The sequence below is a fragment of the Pelobates fuscus genome, chromosome 7 (assembly GCF_036172605.1).
Source record: "Pelobates fuscus isolate aPelFus1 chromosome 7, aPelFus1.pri, whole genome shotgun sequence".
Taxonomy (NCBI): Eukaryota; Metazoa; Chordata; class Amphibia; order Anura; family Pelobatidae; genus Pelobates; species Pelobates fuscus.
In genome coordinates, this window is record NC_086323.1 from 17,733,772 (window position 1) to 17,751,982 (window position 18,211).

Here is an 18,211-nt window from a genome sequence, read left to right on the forward strand (position 1 = left end):
GGGGATGATAGGCAGAAGAGAAATTCAATTTGATACCCATTTGAGAGCAGAATGACTTCCAAAAACGGGAAACAAATTGGGAACCTCTATCAGAAACAATTTCGGAAGGTATCCCATGTAAACGAAATATCTCTTTAGCGAATATCTCAGCCAATTCAGGAGAAGATGGAAGTTTAGGTAAGGGCACGAAATGAGCCATCTTAGTAAACCTGTCAACCACCGTGAGAATCACAGTCTGTTTTTTAGAAACAGGTAAATCGACAATGAAGTCCATAGCCAAACAGGTCCATGGTTTCTCGGGAATTTCCAAGGGATGCAAAAGCCCACATGGAAGCGTCTGAGGTCGTTTAGTCTTCATACAGACCTCACAGGCTTCGACGAAATCCCTAATATCTTTACGTAAGGAGGGCCACCAGAAATCTTTGGCTATTAAGGAGCATGTCTTGCGAATGCCAGGATGCCCAGCCACCTTACTATTGTGAAAGCATTGTAGCAGTTCTAGTTGGAGTTCAGCAGGAACAAAATACCGTGACTCAGGACTCTGTCTAGGAGCCAGATGTTGTAGCTTCATAATCTCGGCAAGCAACGGAGAATGAATCCTGAGGCTAGTGTTGGCGATAATATTGCACTTAGGAACTATAGAAGACAAAACCGTCTCAGATATAGTAGAAGGTTCATGTTGGCGAGACAAAGCATCGGAGACAAAGCATCGGCCTTAGAGTTCTTAGAACCAGGTCTATAAGTGAGCACGTAATTGAAATGGGTGAGGAACAAGGACCAACGAGCTTGTCTGGCGGATAAGCGCTTGGCCTCCCCAATATAAGACAAGTTCTTGTGATCCGTCAGAATAGTAACAGGATGCAAGGTCCCCTCCAATAAATGTCTCCACTCCTTTAAGGCCATGATAACAGCTAGTAGTTCCCTGTCACCAATATCATATCTGCTTTCAGTCCCAGATAGTTTCTTGGAAAAAAAACCACATGGATGTAATGGTTTATCCACGCCTAACCTTTGAGACAAGATGGCACCTATACCTGTCTCTGAGGAGTCTACCTCGAGTAGGAAAGGTAAAGTTGTATCGGGGTGAACTAAAATTGGTGCAGAAGCAAAAAGTTCCTTAAGTGTCTTGAAGGCAACGAGAGCTTCAGTAGACCAAGTCTTAGTGTCAGCCCCCTGTCTGGTCATATTGGTAATAGGAGCAATAATGGAAGCGTATCCTTTAATGAAACGCCTATAATAATTGGAGAATCCAATAAACCTCTGAATGGCCTTGAGACCCCTGGGTAATGGCCAATCTAAAATAGACTGGAGTTTATCCGGATCCATTTTAAAGCCTTCCCCAGAAATCACGTAACCAAGAAAGTTTATCTGAGATTGGTCAAAACTACATTTCTCCAATTTGCAGTACAACCCATGTTGTAGGAGTTTGCGCAATACCCTTCTGACTTGTCTGTGGTGGGTCTCAATTTCTCTAGAGTGTATTAGTATATCATCCAAATATAAAATAACACAATCCTGTTGAAATTCCATAAGAACTTCATTGATCAGATCCTGAAATACTGCCGGTGCATTACAGAGCCCAAAAGGCATTACCGTGTACTCATAGTGCCCATATCGAGTATTGAACGCTGTTTTCCACTCGTCTCCCTGCTGAATTCTCACCAAGTTATACGCCCCTCTGAGATCTAACTTGGTGAAAATCTTGGAACCCTTTAAACGATCAAAGAGCTCAGTAATCAAAGGGATTGGGTATGCATTTCTGATAGTTATTTTATTCAAACCTCGGTAATCAATGCAAGGCCTTAACGTGCCATCCTTCTTATTCACAAAAAAAAAACCGGCCCCGGCAGGCGAGGATGATCTCCTAATGAATCCCTTGTCTAGATTCTCACGGATATACTCCTCTAAGACTAAGCTCTCCTTAGTGGATAAAGGATATACATTGCCCATCAGAGGCATAGTACCAGGTAGGAGATTAATCTTGCAATCAAAGGACCTGTGTGGAGGTAAAGTATCAGCATTCTTCTTGTCAAAGACTGCCTTTAAATCTATGTACCGAGACGGTATTTGTAAGTCTGTAGATTGGGTGGAGTTAACCGGTGTATTACCTACGCAAAGTGGTGAGACTTTCTGTAAACACCTGTCCTGGCAACCCTGACCCCATGAAGTTATCTCCCCTAGCTCCCAATTAATAATAGGGTTATGTTTCTTTAACCATGGATACCCCAGAACTATAGGAACAGAAGGGGAAGAGATAAGCATAAGGGATATACCCTCCTCGTGTAAGATACCAACAGTCAAAATAACAAGTATAGTCTCATGAGAAATCACAGGTTCAGATAATGGTCTACCATCTATGGCCTCAACGGCCAAGGGGGTGTCTCTTAGCTGAGATGGGATAGAGTGTTTAGAAACAAAAACTTGGTCAATAAAGCTCTCAGCAGCTCCGGAGTCTATCAATGCCATAGTCTTTATTACTCCCTTCTCCCATGCTAAAGAAACAGGTAGCAGAAGCCTGTGATCTTTATAATTGTGTATAGAGGACAAAATAGAAACACCCAAGGCCTGTCCTCTAGAGAAACTTAGGTGCGAGCGTTTCCCGGACGATTAGGACAATTTAGGCGAAGGTGCCCTCTTACTCCACAATACATACACAACCCCTCCTTTCTCCTGTACTGTCTCTCCTCTTCTGAGAGGCGAGTATTGCCTATCTGCATAGGTTCAGAAAAAACTGGGATAGTGGTTTGAGGACTTTGAAATAAAGGAGCTAGTTTAAAGGAAGGTCTACGAATATTATCACGAGTGTTCTGTCTCTCTCTTAAACGTTCGTCAATACGAGAAATAAAAGAAATTAAATCCTCCAAATTTTCAGGGAGCTCTCTAGTAGCCATCTCGTCTAGAATTACATCAGATAATCCGTTTACAAATACGTCTATATAGGCCTGTTCATTCCACTTAACTTCTGCCGCCAAAGACCTGAACTCTAGTGCATAATCCACAAGGGTTTGGTTATCTTGTCTAAGGCGCAATAGTAATCTAGCTGCATTGACCTTTCTACCTGGAGGGTCAAAAGTTCTTCTAAAAGCAGCGACAAAGGCATTATAATTATAGACTAACGGGTTATCATTCTCCCACAGAGGATTGGCCCATCTCAGAGCCTTATCAATGAGGAGTGTGATAATGAATCCAACCTTTGCCCTATCTGTAGGGTAAGAGCGAGGTTGTAATTCAAAATGAATACCAATTTGGTTTAAGAAACCACGGCACTTCTCCGGAGAACCACCATAACGTACAGGAGGTGTAATACGGGAAGAAGCACCTACAGTGGCTACTTCTAGACCTGAACTTACAGGGGAGATGGACGTGGCTCGCATCTCTTCCGGTGGATTACTAGATCGAGATAATAAAGCTTGCAGCGCTAGAGCCATCTGGTCCATTCTGTGATCCATGGCATCAAATCTAGAATCGGAAGGACCAACCTGAGTGTTTGTACCTGCAGGATCCATTGGCCCTGTCGTAATGTCAGGATCGGGACAGGGATCCAACACGCAAAGTACAAACAGGTACAGGGTACGTATACCGGACCTTAGAATGGCCGGACTAACGTAAGTAGTAAGTAAAGAATGGTCTAGAGACAAGCCGAGGTCGAGGGAACGAGAGAGCAGGTAAGCGAGAGACAAGCCGAGTCAAAGGGTAATAGAGGTAAACGAGGTAGAACAGACAAGCCGGGTCAAAACCAAAGAAACTAACAGAATACAAGAGCACTGAGTGACTAGACAAGCTAGAACCATGACAGGGCAATGAACAAATGTAGAAAGCCCTATTTTATACCCTGGTTCCAAACAGGTAATCACGCCCCCGACGAATCCTCATTCGTGCTTGGGGCTTGATTGACAGATCGGGTTGGGTTGTCGTCATGACGTCGGCTACTGAATGCCGCGTCATAAAAGGAAGTGGATCCCTCGCGGCCGGCATGTAAACGACCGAGGGAACCGCGAGGAACGAGTGATTCAACCCCTTTGCGAGGAAGAACGTCCAAGTGTCTCACCTCCACAGAGGTAGAGACAACAGGTACCCTGACACTGTGAGACATGGGGACGTGAGAAACTTGGGGACACTGGGAGACATGGGGACACTTGGTGACACAGACACTAGGGGGCACTTGGAGACCTGGTGACACTGATACACTAGGGAAAACTGTGAGACATGGGGATGGTGAGAGACTTGGGGAGACTGAGATATTGGGACACTGGGAGACATGGGGACACTGAGACTCTGGGGAACATGGGGACCCTGAGACACTAGGCACACAGTGGCCCATGTCTCCCAGTGGCCCCTAGTCTCCCAGTGGCCCCATGTCTCCCAGCTAGTGTTCCTAGTATCTCAGTGTCCCCATGTCTCCCAGTGTCCCTGGTGTCTCTCAGTGTCCCTAGTGTCTGTATCCCTAGTCTCCCAGAGTCCCCTAGTCTCTCAGTGTCCCCATGGTTCTCCCAGTGTCATCTAGTGTCTCAGTGTCCCCATCTCTCACAGTGTCCCAATGTCTCTAAGTGTTCCCTAGTGTCTTAGGGTCACCCGATGGCAATGAATATCCAGGGGGTCCGGTCAGGGCTGTGGCACTTTAACAGCGCGACCGGCACCCTGTGATGATATCAGAGTGCAGGGAGGAAGTGACAGGGAAGTGACACCGGGAGCCGCGCGGGAGGAAGGAGAGGAGGGAGTCAGAGTAAGAACTCTGACTCCCATAAGGCTGAGCCACCACTGGACCCCAGGGAAGTCACCCTCCTGCACCTAAAAGGTAGGAAGCAGGGGGGTGACTTAAACATTTTGCATGTGTGTGAGTGTGTGTGTTAGTGTATATATGTCTCTGTGTGTGTGTGTGTGTGTCTGTATGTATGTGTGTGTGTATGTGTCGCTGTGTATGTGTCTGTATGTATGTATGTATGTGTGTGTCTGTATGTATGTGTCTCTGTGCATATGTATGTGTATGTATGTATGCATGTGTCTGTATGTATGTGTGTGTATGTGCTTCTGTACGTATGTGTGTTTGTGTGTTTGTATGTATGTGTGTGTCTACATGTGTGTGACTACATGCCAGTGTGTGTCGTGTGTGTCTATGTGTGTGTCTGCATATGTGGGGGGCGGGGACCTGTGGGGGGTCAGGGATGTATGGGGTGAGGGTTAGACATATGGGGGGCCCCAGGGAAATTTTCACACCAGGGCCCCGTGGTTTTTAGTTATGTCTCTGGGCACAGAAACTCAATAATACATGTTTTCACAACTAGAGTTTCCAGTTTGACTTGTAACTTGAGATATGCATGAGATGCAAAACAGTAATTTTAAATTTGTCTGTTTGCACTTCAGGGAGTTTTATCATGTTCGATCTCACCATAATTTTTGTTTGGCAACTAGCTATATGCTCTCAGAGAGACTTCGACTTTCAAACTATCAGCATCGCAACAGGCTGATGAGACTCACAAAATCAAAACTGTGCTGTCCCTGGCTAGTTTCTGGTCACTTCTCCATAATCCATGATTTGGTTTTAAAAAAGCAGTGTTTAAAACAACATCCATTGAAGAAATGCAGTATGATGCCTGTCTGTACGTATTTACATGTATATTTGCATGTGAAGCAGGGAACTCTAGGAAAGTTGTGGAACCGTGATTTCTCAAGTCTCTGTGCCCAAGGAGGACCTCTCAAGGTCCAACTTGAGATATGCCAAGGGATGCATAGACATTTAATTGTGCTCTTACCCGAAAATATAAGACCGGATCTCATATTAATTTTTCCCTTGAAAAACACACTGGTGCTTATTTTCAGGGGGATGTCTTATTTCGGCAAAAATGGTTTCAAGCATGCGCTAGAAAGCAGGTCTACGTTCGGGGGAATTCCCCCGAACAAAGACCAGTTCAATAGTGCATGGAATCCTGCAAATCTAAGTTTGGGGAAAGGTCCCTGAACATAGATTAGTTTACTCGCGAATGGAATCATGCAAATCTATGCTCAGTGAAACTTCTCCAAAGATTAGCTTACTCATGAATGGAATCCTCGCGAATTTACGTTCGGGGAAAATTTCCCGAACATAGATTAGCGAACTTGCAATTGGCGACTAGGTTTTTTTTTCAGGGTAGGCTTATATATTGCATGCATCCCACAAAAATAAGCTAGGGCTTATTTTCGATGGATGTCTTATTTTCAGGGAAACAGGGTAGTAGAAAGGGGTGCAGTCTTAGGTAATTTTCAACATGTTTTATTCAAACAAATCAGTTACACATCACCGAATATCCTAGATCAACATTTTGACCCATTTAGGCCTTTTTCACGTTCATTTATGAATAATAAAAAGAGACAATATATTAAAAAGTACAAAGTGACTTGCCAACGACGTGTTCTCAGACCCCTGTCCAAAAGCAAATAGAAGCACATTGAGTTTATTCTTGGGACACAGATACCCCAAAAGGATTAAATGAAAATATTGCTTATTCTATGATCCTATAAGTGAATATTTTTAGTTTTACATAGGTCTCTTGTTAAATCATTCCACGATCATACATTAGCTTTGTAGATATAAATTTGAGTTACAGAATATAGATATTATCTGTTGCCAGTTCTTGTTATATAGAATATGTAACTGTATCCAATTAGCACATTTTATGTGGATACTTTTCACTTGTCAATGGTTTAACCCAGTGGTTCTCAAACTTTTTAGGTTCAAGGCGCCCTTAATATTTTAATATTTTTCCAAGGCGCCCCAAGTCAAAAAATGTTTTAGGTTGTATATATGTACAGCGCTGTGGCATATACTGGGCCCCTGTTCGGCAGAAATGCTGCCGCTCAAGCGCAGATCCAGAACCTAATCTTGGGAGGGGCACTGGTAGATTATTTAAAGAAACAATCCAGGCACAATAACCATTACAGCACTTTGTAGTGGTTATGGTGGTTATTGTGCAAGTAGTGCCGTAGTGCCCTCCCAAAGTAATAACAGTTTGACAACTTACCTGGGATCTACTGGGATAGGGGCTGTTGAAGGTGATGAGGACAGTAGTGTGTGGAAGGGGTGCAATATGTGTGTGTGGGGTGGAGTGTGTGTGTGAGGGGTGCAGTGTGCAGTGTGCGTGTGAGGTGCAGTGTGCGTGTGTGTGAGGGGTGCAGTTTGTTTGAGGGGGTACGATGTGTGCGAGGGGCAGGTTGTGTGATGGGTACAATGTGTGTGGGGCAGCATGTGAGGGGTACAGTGTGTGTGAGGGGTACTGTTTGTGTGTATGGAGGGGCAGTGTGTGTGTATGAGGGTAATGCGTTTGTGTATGTCCAATGCCCAATGCCCAATGTAAACATGCATGTATTTATTGTTGCATTTTCTTAGATTTTTGTATATCTTAGATCAGTTTGCCTGCAGCCTTTACTAGCCCTCCTCTTCCAACCCCGCCCAGACTTTCTGTGGCTGAGCAATCACAGACTTCCCAATGCTGCTCAATGAGAAGTCTTTGCAAGGCAGGTGCTCTGAGTTTAGCTCAGTGGAGACCAGGAAAACAGGAAGTAACCAATTTCTATTGAAATCAGCACTTTTTGTACAAAATGAAAAAAAGAGGACACAATCTTCACACATAAAGTACGTTGGCAAGTTAAAATGCTTTAAGTTTTTGGAGTGTCCCTTTAATGAATTAATTTCCTTACTGCAACACATGATGTGTACATACTTCATGGTTGATGTTGAACTCTCACTCCGAGGGTTAATGGTTCACAGAGTGTCAGGGACAGCTCATTACATTCCCAGGTCGGAATATAGTATTAATGTCACCCCATAAGGACCTCCTTCATTAGTTTTGCCGTTCTCACAATATTGTTTTCTTTTCATGAGTATCGGGACAGATCTGTCATCTCAATGCTCTATCTGCCTTCCGAGATCGAATGTCATTTTACAAAATACAACACAAAGCCCTTTGCAACTTATAGAGAACATGGGTTTGTGAAGGTGACTCCCTCTGTAGAGTTTTGTTAGATATTGTATTCATAAAACACAAAAGCTTGTTTGCTAAACTGGGTCACAGATGCCCAGTTGTTCTCCAGCCGACCTGCAACTGTGGGGCGATAATCTGATCGATGTAGAGAAAGTTTATCCACGCTAGATCAGTGGTGGCTAAACTTGTACTCCAGATTTTTTGAACTGCATTTCTTGTGATGTTCTGTTACAGAGTATTTAAATGCAAGGGATAGGTATCACTTTTATAGGGTTGTGTCCCTTTAAAACAACATTTGGTCTAATTAAAATCATTATATAAATCATGGGTGTCAAAGCTTTTGGCTTCCTCAGGCCACATTGAGCAAAGAGGAATTGCATTGGGTCTCACATAAAATATATTGTTTAATTAATTTATATAATACAATTTCAAAAGCCCTTTTTCTTTATAACACAATACACAGGAAAACTGTTTATACTTTAACATGAATGTATTTTGTAAGTGACAGATTCACTTTTCTAATATACAGATTAACTTCTCAGTCATGTTACGTCAGGTAGTCAGTTAATGTAAAGTATGTCTGAGTCAATATTTAATAAATGTAATAAACTGTTACTAGGGTTATGGCAGACAAACTAACTTATCTCTGGAATATTGTATCAAATCAATAAATAACCTACACAGTGATGATAGATAACCTTAGCACTGCCAATGATTAAGGACTATATTACCCATGACCCAGACCATCATCAGAGAGATCAAAAAACCATTTTCTGCACAGTGGAATGATGGGGGCTGTTTTGCAAATAACAGACTTGAAAGGAAACTTTTTTTTAATGAAGTATTTGTAAACAAATGAGAAGTTCATCCACACCTCTAGGATACAACAGGATCCCTCAGCAATATACAGATATCCCAAGTCTCCAGGAGGTTCCTGGAGTTTCTGCATTTTGAATGCGACTCCCTGACACCCGCTAATCATATACAATATCCCAAAAATCTAGCATACAATGTATATCAGACTGTGTGTGTGTGATTTCCAGGATATTGTATATGATTTGCAGCCCCCCCCCCCCAATAATACTCCCTAAACAAGGGCCCGACCAAACACGACCAGGCCCCTGTAATATCAACCGGCATGGAGGAAGTGACAACTTGTCACTTCCTTCCAGCTTCACAGAGCGCTGCGTGGGAGGGAGGAGGGTGGAGGCCGTGGCGGTACAGGCAAAATGGAGGCAAAGGAGACGTGGGAGTGACCTGCTGCTGCATGCTCACTCCCATCAGCCTCAGCCAGCAGCCCTAGCAAGCCGGCACCCCCCCCCCCCTCAACCCTCCCGCACACACACACACAAACAGCTAACAGGAGAGTGGCTACAATATATAAAGTATGGCACGTATGTGTTTATGTGTGTCAGATTGTGTGTGTGTGCATCTATGTGTATGTGCCAGTGCGTGCATCTGAGTGTTCGTGCCAGTGTGTATCTTTATATCAGTGTGTGTATCTGTGTGGATGTGCCGGTGTGTATCTTTATAATAGCAGTGTGTGTATCTGTATGTATGTGCCGGTGTGTATCTGTATGTCAGTGTGTGTATCTGTGTGTATGTGCCGGTGTGTATCTGTATGTCAGTGTGTGTATCTGTATGTATGTGCCGGTGTGTATCTGTATGTCAGTGTGTGTATCTGTGTGTATGTGCCGGTGTGTATCTTTATATCAGTGTGTGTATCTGTATGTATGTGCCGGTGTGTATCTGTATGCCAGTGTGTGTATCTGTGTGTATGTGCCGGTGTGTATCTGTATGTCTGTCAGGATCGGGACAGGGATCCAACACGCAGAGTACAAACAGGTGGTAGGTACGTATACCGGACCTTAGAATGGCCGGACTTAACGTAAGGAGTAAGTAGAGAATGGTCTAGGAACAAGCCGAGGTCGAGGGAACGAGAGGACAGGTAAGCGAGAGACAAGCCGAGTCAAAGGGTAACAGAGATAAACAGGGTAGTACAAACAAGCCGGGTCAGAACCAAAGAGACAACTAGAATACAAGAGCACTGAGTGACTAGACAGGCTAGAACCACGACAGGGCAATGAGCAGATGCCGAAAGCCTTACTTTATACCTTGATTCTAGAGGGTAATCACGCCCCCGACGAGTCCTGATTAGTGCTCGGGACTTGACTGACAGGTCGACCCGGGTTGGCGTTATGACGTCGACTACTGAGCGTCGCGTCATATAAGGAAGTGGATCCCTCGCGGTCGGCTTGTAAATGGCCGAGAGAACCGCGAGGAACGGAAGAAACAACCCCTCTGGGAGGATAAACGTCTAAGTCTCTCACCTCCTCTGAGGTAGAGACTACAGGTACCCTGACAATGTCAGTGTGTGTATCTGTGTGTATGTGCCGGTGTGTATCTGTATGCTTAGTGTGTGTATCTGTATGTTTAGTGTGTGTATCTGTATGTCAGTGTGTGTATCTGTGTGTATGTGCCGGTGTGTATCTTTATATCAGTGTGTGTATCTGTATGTATGTGCCGGTGTGTATCTGTATGTCAGTGTGTGTATCTGTGTGTATGTGCCGGTGTGTATCTGTATGTCAGTGTGTGTATCTGTATGTATGTGCCGGTGTGTATCTGTATGTCAGTGTGTGTATCTGTGTGTATGTGCCGGTGTGTATCTGTATGTTTAGTGTGTGTATCTGTGTGTATGTGCCGGTGTGTATCTGTATGTCAGTGTTTGTATCTAAGTGTATGTGCCAGTGTGTATCTGAGTGTGTGTATTAATGTGTGTACCTGTGTGTCTGTGTGTGTTTAAATGTGTGTGTATCTGAGGGTGTGTGCATGTGCCAGTGTGTGTATCTGTGTGTCAAGGTGTTCATACATGTTTGGTGGCTGTGTGTGTGGGGGATGGGCGCAGTAGCCGGTGAAGCTACCTCCCTGAAATCTGTTTTGGTATGTTGGGATGTCTGCACATACATGCACCCTGGATCAGACAGTGTTTGAAAACTGACAGTCTCTATGGTCTTCTCCGCTTCACTCCCTGAACAGAAGCAGGAAAAACCATAGAGACTATCAGACTAACTTCTTATTTTTCAAACACTGTCTGACCCAAGGTGCATGTATATGGCTGAAGGATCCTGGCATATACTAAAGGTAAGGATGAGTTTTTCTATAATTTTTTTTTTTTAACAAAATTTAAAAAAAATATATTTCCTTTCAATACTTGATGAAAGGATTATTATATTAAAAATAGTTTTGAGGTGACAGGCAGCTGTCATACTTAGAAACAATTAACGAATCTTGCTAACACACGTAAATGAGGACAAACAATAGTCCAAGGCTACATAAATGTATCAAAAAATATATAGAAATGTATCAAAAAATATATATGTATCCCGTCCAAAATTGAAAGGGGTTTTATTCAGTTTTTGCACCTCTAATAGTGAACTATTTCTGTAGAAAAGTTTTAGGTGGGGATAGTCAAGTAGATTTAAAACAATAAATTAAAAAAAATAAAAGTTGATAAAAAATGTTGGTACTGTCCCTTTAACCGCACACTGAATATATGATCTAGCTCCCAGCGCATTGTTTAGAAAGCAGCCGTGAGTTAATTATCAACCGGAGCCTGTAATTATGAGTGGCACGGTATCATAAAGCAATCAAAATAGGCCTTGGCCAAAAAGATTAATTAGGAAAGAATTGGCCAGTTTGGTGGTGAGTGTAAAGAGCGAAGTGAGAAGAAAGTAAAGCAAACAGTACATTTGAACCTTTTATATTACACCTTCTGTGTTCTCATATAGAACACAAGGATACTTTGTAGGTAAACTCATGCTGAGAATACTTGTGTGACGATTCTGTCATGCAGATCATCAATGGCTTGGGTGCTAAGCATTGGATTATAGGTTTGTATGTTTGACGTGTTCTCTAATCTCACATTTGGGTGATTCCCACTCTGCATGTGGCAGAACAACAAGTGCGGTGTTTGAAGTCGGTTGTGCTATTAGCGAGGACAATAGCTACTGTCAGCAAGATTTTGCTATTGCAACACTGAGGACATTGTTTTGTGCTAGTGAGTGGGTGACGTGAAAATATATAAAAATGACCGTCGATCTTTTTAAAAAAACAAAACTATTCAGTGTTCATTAGAGACCTCAAGCAGAGTAGTAGGACACCCCCATTTTCCCCAGTCAGAGCAGCAAGATGGCGGTACATGCAGGGGACGCACATCAAGTGACAATGTCATCATCTGGGTCTTTGCAAACTATGAAAAGTCCCCAAAAGGTGACAGAGCTGCTTTAAGAGGGGGCACTAATCGCAGGAAGCCGCAAGTCAGCCGTAAAGAGGCAAATAGACTACAGGAGAGAGCAATATAGAGTTTGAACCCGTTCGTTACCAATCAATTTCTGTTTAAAATATTTCAGCATAACATATATTTATGCAAAATGGGGCGCATACCTGGAGCGGGAGAAGGGTGGCCAGGTGCAGGGAGGATGAGTTTGTCCCCCAGTTCCAGTGAGAGAGAGTAGGGTGGCCAGGTGAAGGAGGAGGATAAAAAAGATGCCAAGAAGGAGGAAGAAGAGAAAAATCGCCAGTATCGTAAAATTCCCAAGACGTTTGGGAATTGGTTGAGGGCGTTCTACATTCTAGCGAGTGTGGTGGGGGAGAAATCCCCAGAGCACTGCTCGCAGTTTTTATGCTACTTGGATGGGAAGCCTGGCATGGTGTACGATGAACAGTTTCTGCAGCGGTTGTTGGTCAATCCGGGCATGAGCTGGGACCAGATGGACCTGCCGCTGTTGATGAAGCTCATGATCGTGCAGAAGGCATCCCCCTTTCAGCCCGGGGCCGGCGCGGAACTACTTCCACCTCGCCGGCCATCAACAAAAAAGGGTTCTGCAGGTCGTATAATGAGGGGCTGTGTAAGTGGGGAGCAGCGTGCCGTTTCAAACACAAGTGCTCTGGGTGTGAAGGTGCACATGGGTACAACTGCTGCTTCAAGAAGGGTAAGTCCTTCGCTGCGGGAGTTACGGCGGGTGAGGCAGGGGCACCAGCTGCTGCTGGGGCAGTCGCCGGTAAAAGTCGGTGCGATGTTGCCATGGCTTAGCAGCTATGGTAATCAGAAAGAAGCTGGGTTGTTGCAGGACGGGTTCCTGAAGGGGTTCTCAATTCCGTTTCGCCGGCGGGGGCCCTGAATCTGAGGAATCTGAAGTCAGTGGGAAATTTCCCGGAGGTGGTAAGGGAGAAACTTCTTAAGGAGGTGCAGTTAGGAAGGATGGCGGGGCCATAGTGTCACCATTGGGGGTGGTGCCGAAGAAGGAGCCTGGTAAGTACAGGCTTATTCATAATTTATCGTACCCACATGGAGCTTCAGTGAATGTTTACAAGGCCCTCTGCTCAGTGTCGTATGCATCATTTGACCAAGCAGTCGAGTTGGTTCGGCGGGCAGGCAGAGGGGCGTTGATGGCCAACACAGACGTGGAGGCGGCTTTTCGTTTATTGCCCATCCACCCCGACTGGGCTGCTTTTTTGAGGGGCAGTATTTCCTCAACCTGTGTTTACCGATGGGGTGTTCCATCTCGTGTGAGTACTTCAAAAAGATCGGTACTTTTCTGGAGTGAGTGGTCAAATATGAGGCAGGCACTTGATTTGTGAACCATTACCTAGATTATTTCCTGTACGTTGGACTGGCGGGTTCGGCGGAGTGCCGTATAGGGTTTAGAACTTGGGTTGGAATGGGTGCGAATGTCTTTGGAAATCCCGCTGGCGGGTGACAAGACGGTTGGACTGACTGTGTGCTTGTCCTTCCTGGGCTTGGAGCAGGATTCGGTCCAAGGGGAATGTTGGTTACCCGTGGACAAGTTAGGGGCACTGCGGCAGGCGGTGGCGGAAGTTCCAGGAAGCTAGGAAGGTTACTTTGCAGGTGCTTCAGTCATTGGTGGGCCGGCTCAACTTTGCGTGCCGGGTGATCCCGGTGGGGAGGGTGTTCAACAGGTTCCTCTCCAGGGCCACCAGCAGGGTGGTGTCACCGCACCACTGCATTCGGGTGTACATGTAGGCCGATCTGGATGTGTGGCAGCTTTTTCTCAAGGACTTTAAAGGGCGGGTGTATTTCAGGCAGCCCGCAACGGCTTCGCCGGACTTGGAGTTATTCACGGATGCATCAGGGAGTATCGGGTTCTGGGCTTATTTTGCGGGGCATTGGTGTGCCGAGCCATGTCCAGATGAGTGGAAAGCCAGCCCGCTCATCCGCAATTTGGCGTTCCTTTGGTGGTGGCGCTGGCATTGTGGGGGCAACAGCTGAGGGACAAGAAGGTTATCTTTTTTACAACATGTCGGTGGTGGAAGCAGTTAATGGTTTGTCTGCTTCTACTATCCCTGTTATATGGCTCCTTGCATGCAGTTTAATGTTATGTTCAGGGCCTGGGCTGTTGAACGTGCTCTCTCGTTTTCAGTGGGAACGGTTTCGGGAGGTGGTTCCGGGCGCTCAGATGGAGGTAATACCTTGTCCAGCGGACGTGTGGCAGCTTGGGACATCTTGCATGGTGGACTAAAAAGGGGGTCATTGGCGCCGTCCACATGGGCGGCCTACGTCAAGGTCTGGAAGAATGGGATGCTGCAATGATGTATGCGGGAGGTCACGATTCAGCGTTTTGACACACTGTTATGGTTAATTTGCAGGTTATTTGCTTCGGGGGCCTCCCCATCTGCCATAGGGCGCAACGTGGCGGCCTTGGTATTTTTGTTTAAGCTTAATGGGTGGGAGGATTTGACCAAGCATTTCATGGTATGTCTGGCTATCAAGGGGTTTCGGAGCGGCAGGTCGCAGGCTTCGTGCAGGCCAGTGTCCTATTCTGCAGGGTTAACTTGGGGTGCTTCCAAATGTTTGATTTTCAGAGAATGAAGTTTTGTTGTTTTCCGTAGCGTTTAGTTGGGCCTTTTTCGGGGCGTTCAGGATAAGTGAGTTGGTGAGCAGCAATCGCTTGTGGAGTGGCGGGTTATAATATGTGGACATGGAACTGTGGCAGAATCGGGTGGTGCTACATCTCCTCGTTCCAAAAGGGACGCGTTGAGGAAGGGTGCCTCTGTGACACTTTTTGCGGTACAAGGCATGGCAGCATGTCCTGTGGCTCGTGCAGTGGCTTTCCGGGCAGCTCGCTACGGGTTAGGAGGTTCGTTCTTGATGCATGCCGATGGCTCGTCGCTATCCAAGTTTCAGTTCCTCAGGGTTTTTCGGTTGGACTTGGAATGGTTGGGCTTTGGGTCGGGACACATTCATTCAGGATTGGAGCTGCCACAGAAGCAGCTCGGTTGGGTTTGGGGGATGACCTGGTCAAGAAGATTGGGAGGTGGGAATCCGTGAGATTCAGATCATATGTTAGGCCCAACCAATTAGTCTTAATTTGGTTACAATGGTTTTGTTGTTCTGTTTTGGTAACATGTTTTTCTTCTGTGGGTTGGATTGAGTGGAAGATGGGACATTATAAATCTGACTGCCATTCTGGGGTCAAGAAGGAATTTTTTTCCTAGCTTGTTGCAAAATTGGAAGTGCTTCAAACTGGGTTTTTTTTGCCTTCTTTTGGATCAACAGCAAAAAACATATGTGAGGAAGGCTGAACTTGATGGACGCAAGTCTCTTTTCAGCTATGTAACTATGTAACTATATGTAATATGTGTACTGGGCACAACGGAGAGCTGCAGTTCATCGTCATAGCATATGGCTGGGCTTCCCGCGCTCCATGGTGCAGATTGAGTGGTTTGGCTTTAGGGGTTTTAGTTGGCAAGGGGTGTGCTTGGAGCGGTTAGAAGGATTAGAGAGGGTAGAGTGCCTGATATTATGCTGGGGGAATGACTTAGGCTTGATATCATGGATGGCTTTGATCTCAAGGATGAAGAAAGATTTGGAAAGATTGAGGCAGGTGGTCCCTGGCGTGGTTGTTGTATGGTCAGAGATGGTCCCGAGGTTGCAGTGGCGCCATGCCAGGGACCACCAAGCGGTGGCAAAGAGTAGGGGGATGGTAAATAAAGTCATGGCGACTTACGTTACGTGTTTGGGTGGAGTGGTTGTTAGGCATCGGGAGTTGGAAGCTCAGTTGGCAGGTTATTACAGGCCAGATGGGGTGCATCTGTCAGACATGGGGTTGGATTTTTTGTTATTATGGTTTCAGGAAAGTTGTCAGCGAGCGTTGTCTTTGGTGGGGGGCGCTCAGGTAGCTCAAGGTGTCGAGCTCTGAGCTATGGCAGGGGATGAATAGATAAGTTGGGGTGTAGGTTGTTTGTCCTGAGGGAAAATTGGTTCGCTAAGAACAGTTTGGTTGGGAAGAGTATTGATAGGTTCGAGCTCGTAGGTAGATTTGAACCTGGTGTGTGTAGGGTGTATCTCGGTATGCCCCTACATGACAGAAAGCTGGTAAACATGCCCTCAGTGGCAATTGGTTATGTCATGCCCTCGGTGGCAATGGTTATGTTTACATGTTAATTATGTTATAATATGGTTTTACTTATTGTGTTGTGGGTCATTGTCTGGTGTAGTATTGTTAAAGGAGTTGGGGGGATATGTTATGTTAAAGTGACAATTATAAAAAAATATTTATATGTTAATAAAGCTGTGATACATTCCCAAATAAAGGTGTCTGAGTATTTGTGGGGAGGGGGTTTTGGGTTTATCACGCATATGCCGGAAAGGCGACTATGCATATGTCAAGAACAGAGCCTTTGGCATTATACAATATCTGTTCTGAGTTACAATGTGCCTCTGTGTGAATTCCCTAATAAACACTGAAAATGTTAGTTTTAAAACATTATGGTGTATAGTTTTTACAATTCTACTTACATAACTTATATTATGCCAAAAAAGCAGTGTATCCAATAAAAACACACTATAATCTGTGTTCCGTGTTAAGCCTTGGTTGACATTCTAGATCTCAAAGTAGAGGGGAGGTTAATGAGCAAGTAACAAGGGAACAAACGGTCTGACGAAGAAAAATTTACAATTGTGACAGGTTGAAGCAGATGATGATAGCTTGGAGGAAAGACGAGACAGGGGGGATATGATAGAAACATTTAAATACATAAAGGGAATCAACACAGTAAAGGAGGAGACTATATTTAAAAGAAGAAAAACTACCACAAAAAGAGGACATAGTTTTCAATTAGAGGGGCAAAGGTTTAAAAATAATATCAGGAAGTATTACTTTACTGAGAGGGTAGTGGATGCATGGAATAGCCTTCCAGCTGATGTGGTAGAGGTTAACACAGTAAAAGAGTTTAAGCATGCGTGGGATAGGCATGTCTACTAAACAGTGAGCAACCAGCGGCTTGAAACATAATCACCAAGTATGGTTGTTAATGAGATACGTAGCATGTGTTGGAAGAAAAACAAGCTGCCACATAAAGATATGTTTTCTTCTAAAGGGATACTCCAAGGACCATAACCACTACAACTTACTATTGCTGGTATCAGTGCTAAGTAGCGGAAAATATATTTTTAAACCCTCACTATATTTGCAATTATCAATCAGGTTCTACTGCTCTTCCTTCTTACAGGGACGTTTACCTTTAAATTTCAAAGATATTTTGTTGTTACTGTCACAATTCCAGTAAGTAATTTGTAAAATAAATCGGTTTAGCAGTTATTGTCTGAGAGTGAGAATAAGAAAAGGTCAAGTTAGTATACGGGAATAACAAAGTCATTGTTGGTGCAAATAATCTACGTACTACGTGTCTCTGACAAGCTCTGAATGTGGCTGTTTATTGCTAAATATAGGGGAAAATCCCAACATGAGATCCATGATCACTGCTTGGATATTTAGTATTATTTACCCCCAAATTGCGATTATAGAAGTCTGAGAAATTTGCACCGTAAAGGTCGGTATAAAATGAGAAAGCAAAGGAATTCGGTTATCTATCAATTACCAAAAAAAAAAAAAAAAAAACCTGATTGCAAAAAACCCCAAAACAAACCAATTAGGGTGGGGAGGGGGGCTATTAACACTATAGTGCCAGGGAAACTAGTTTGTTTTCCTGGCACTCTAGTGGTCCTTTAAATAAGGCAACCCCAGGTAAGTGTACCAGTTTAGGGAATTAGCTATTAAACAGCTAGAAGGTATAGCTGGAGAACGAGTAATTTGATTCATCCAAATTATCCAAATTCTGATCCAAAAATATTGGCCAAATCTTATCGGAACCAAACTGTTCAAGGGATAATATTCTGTTTGAAAAAAATCAAAATTTATCTTCATCCAAATTGTTGCAGATTAACCAAATTATTC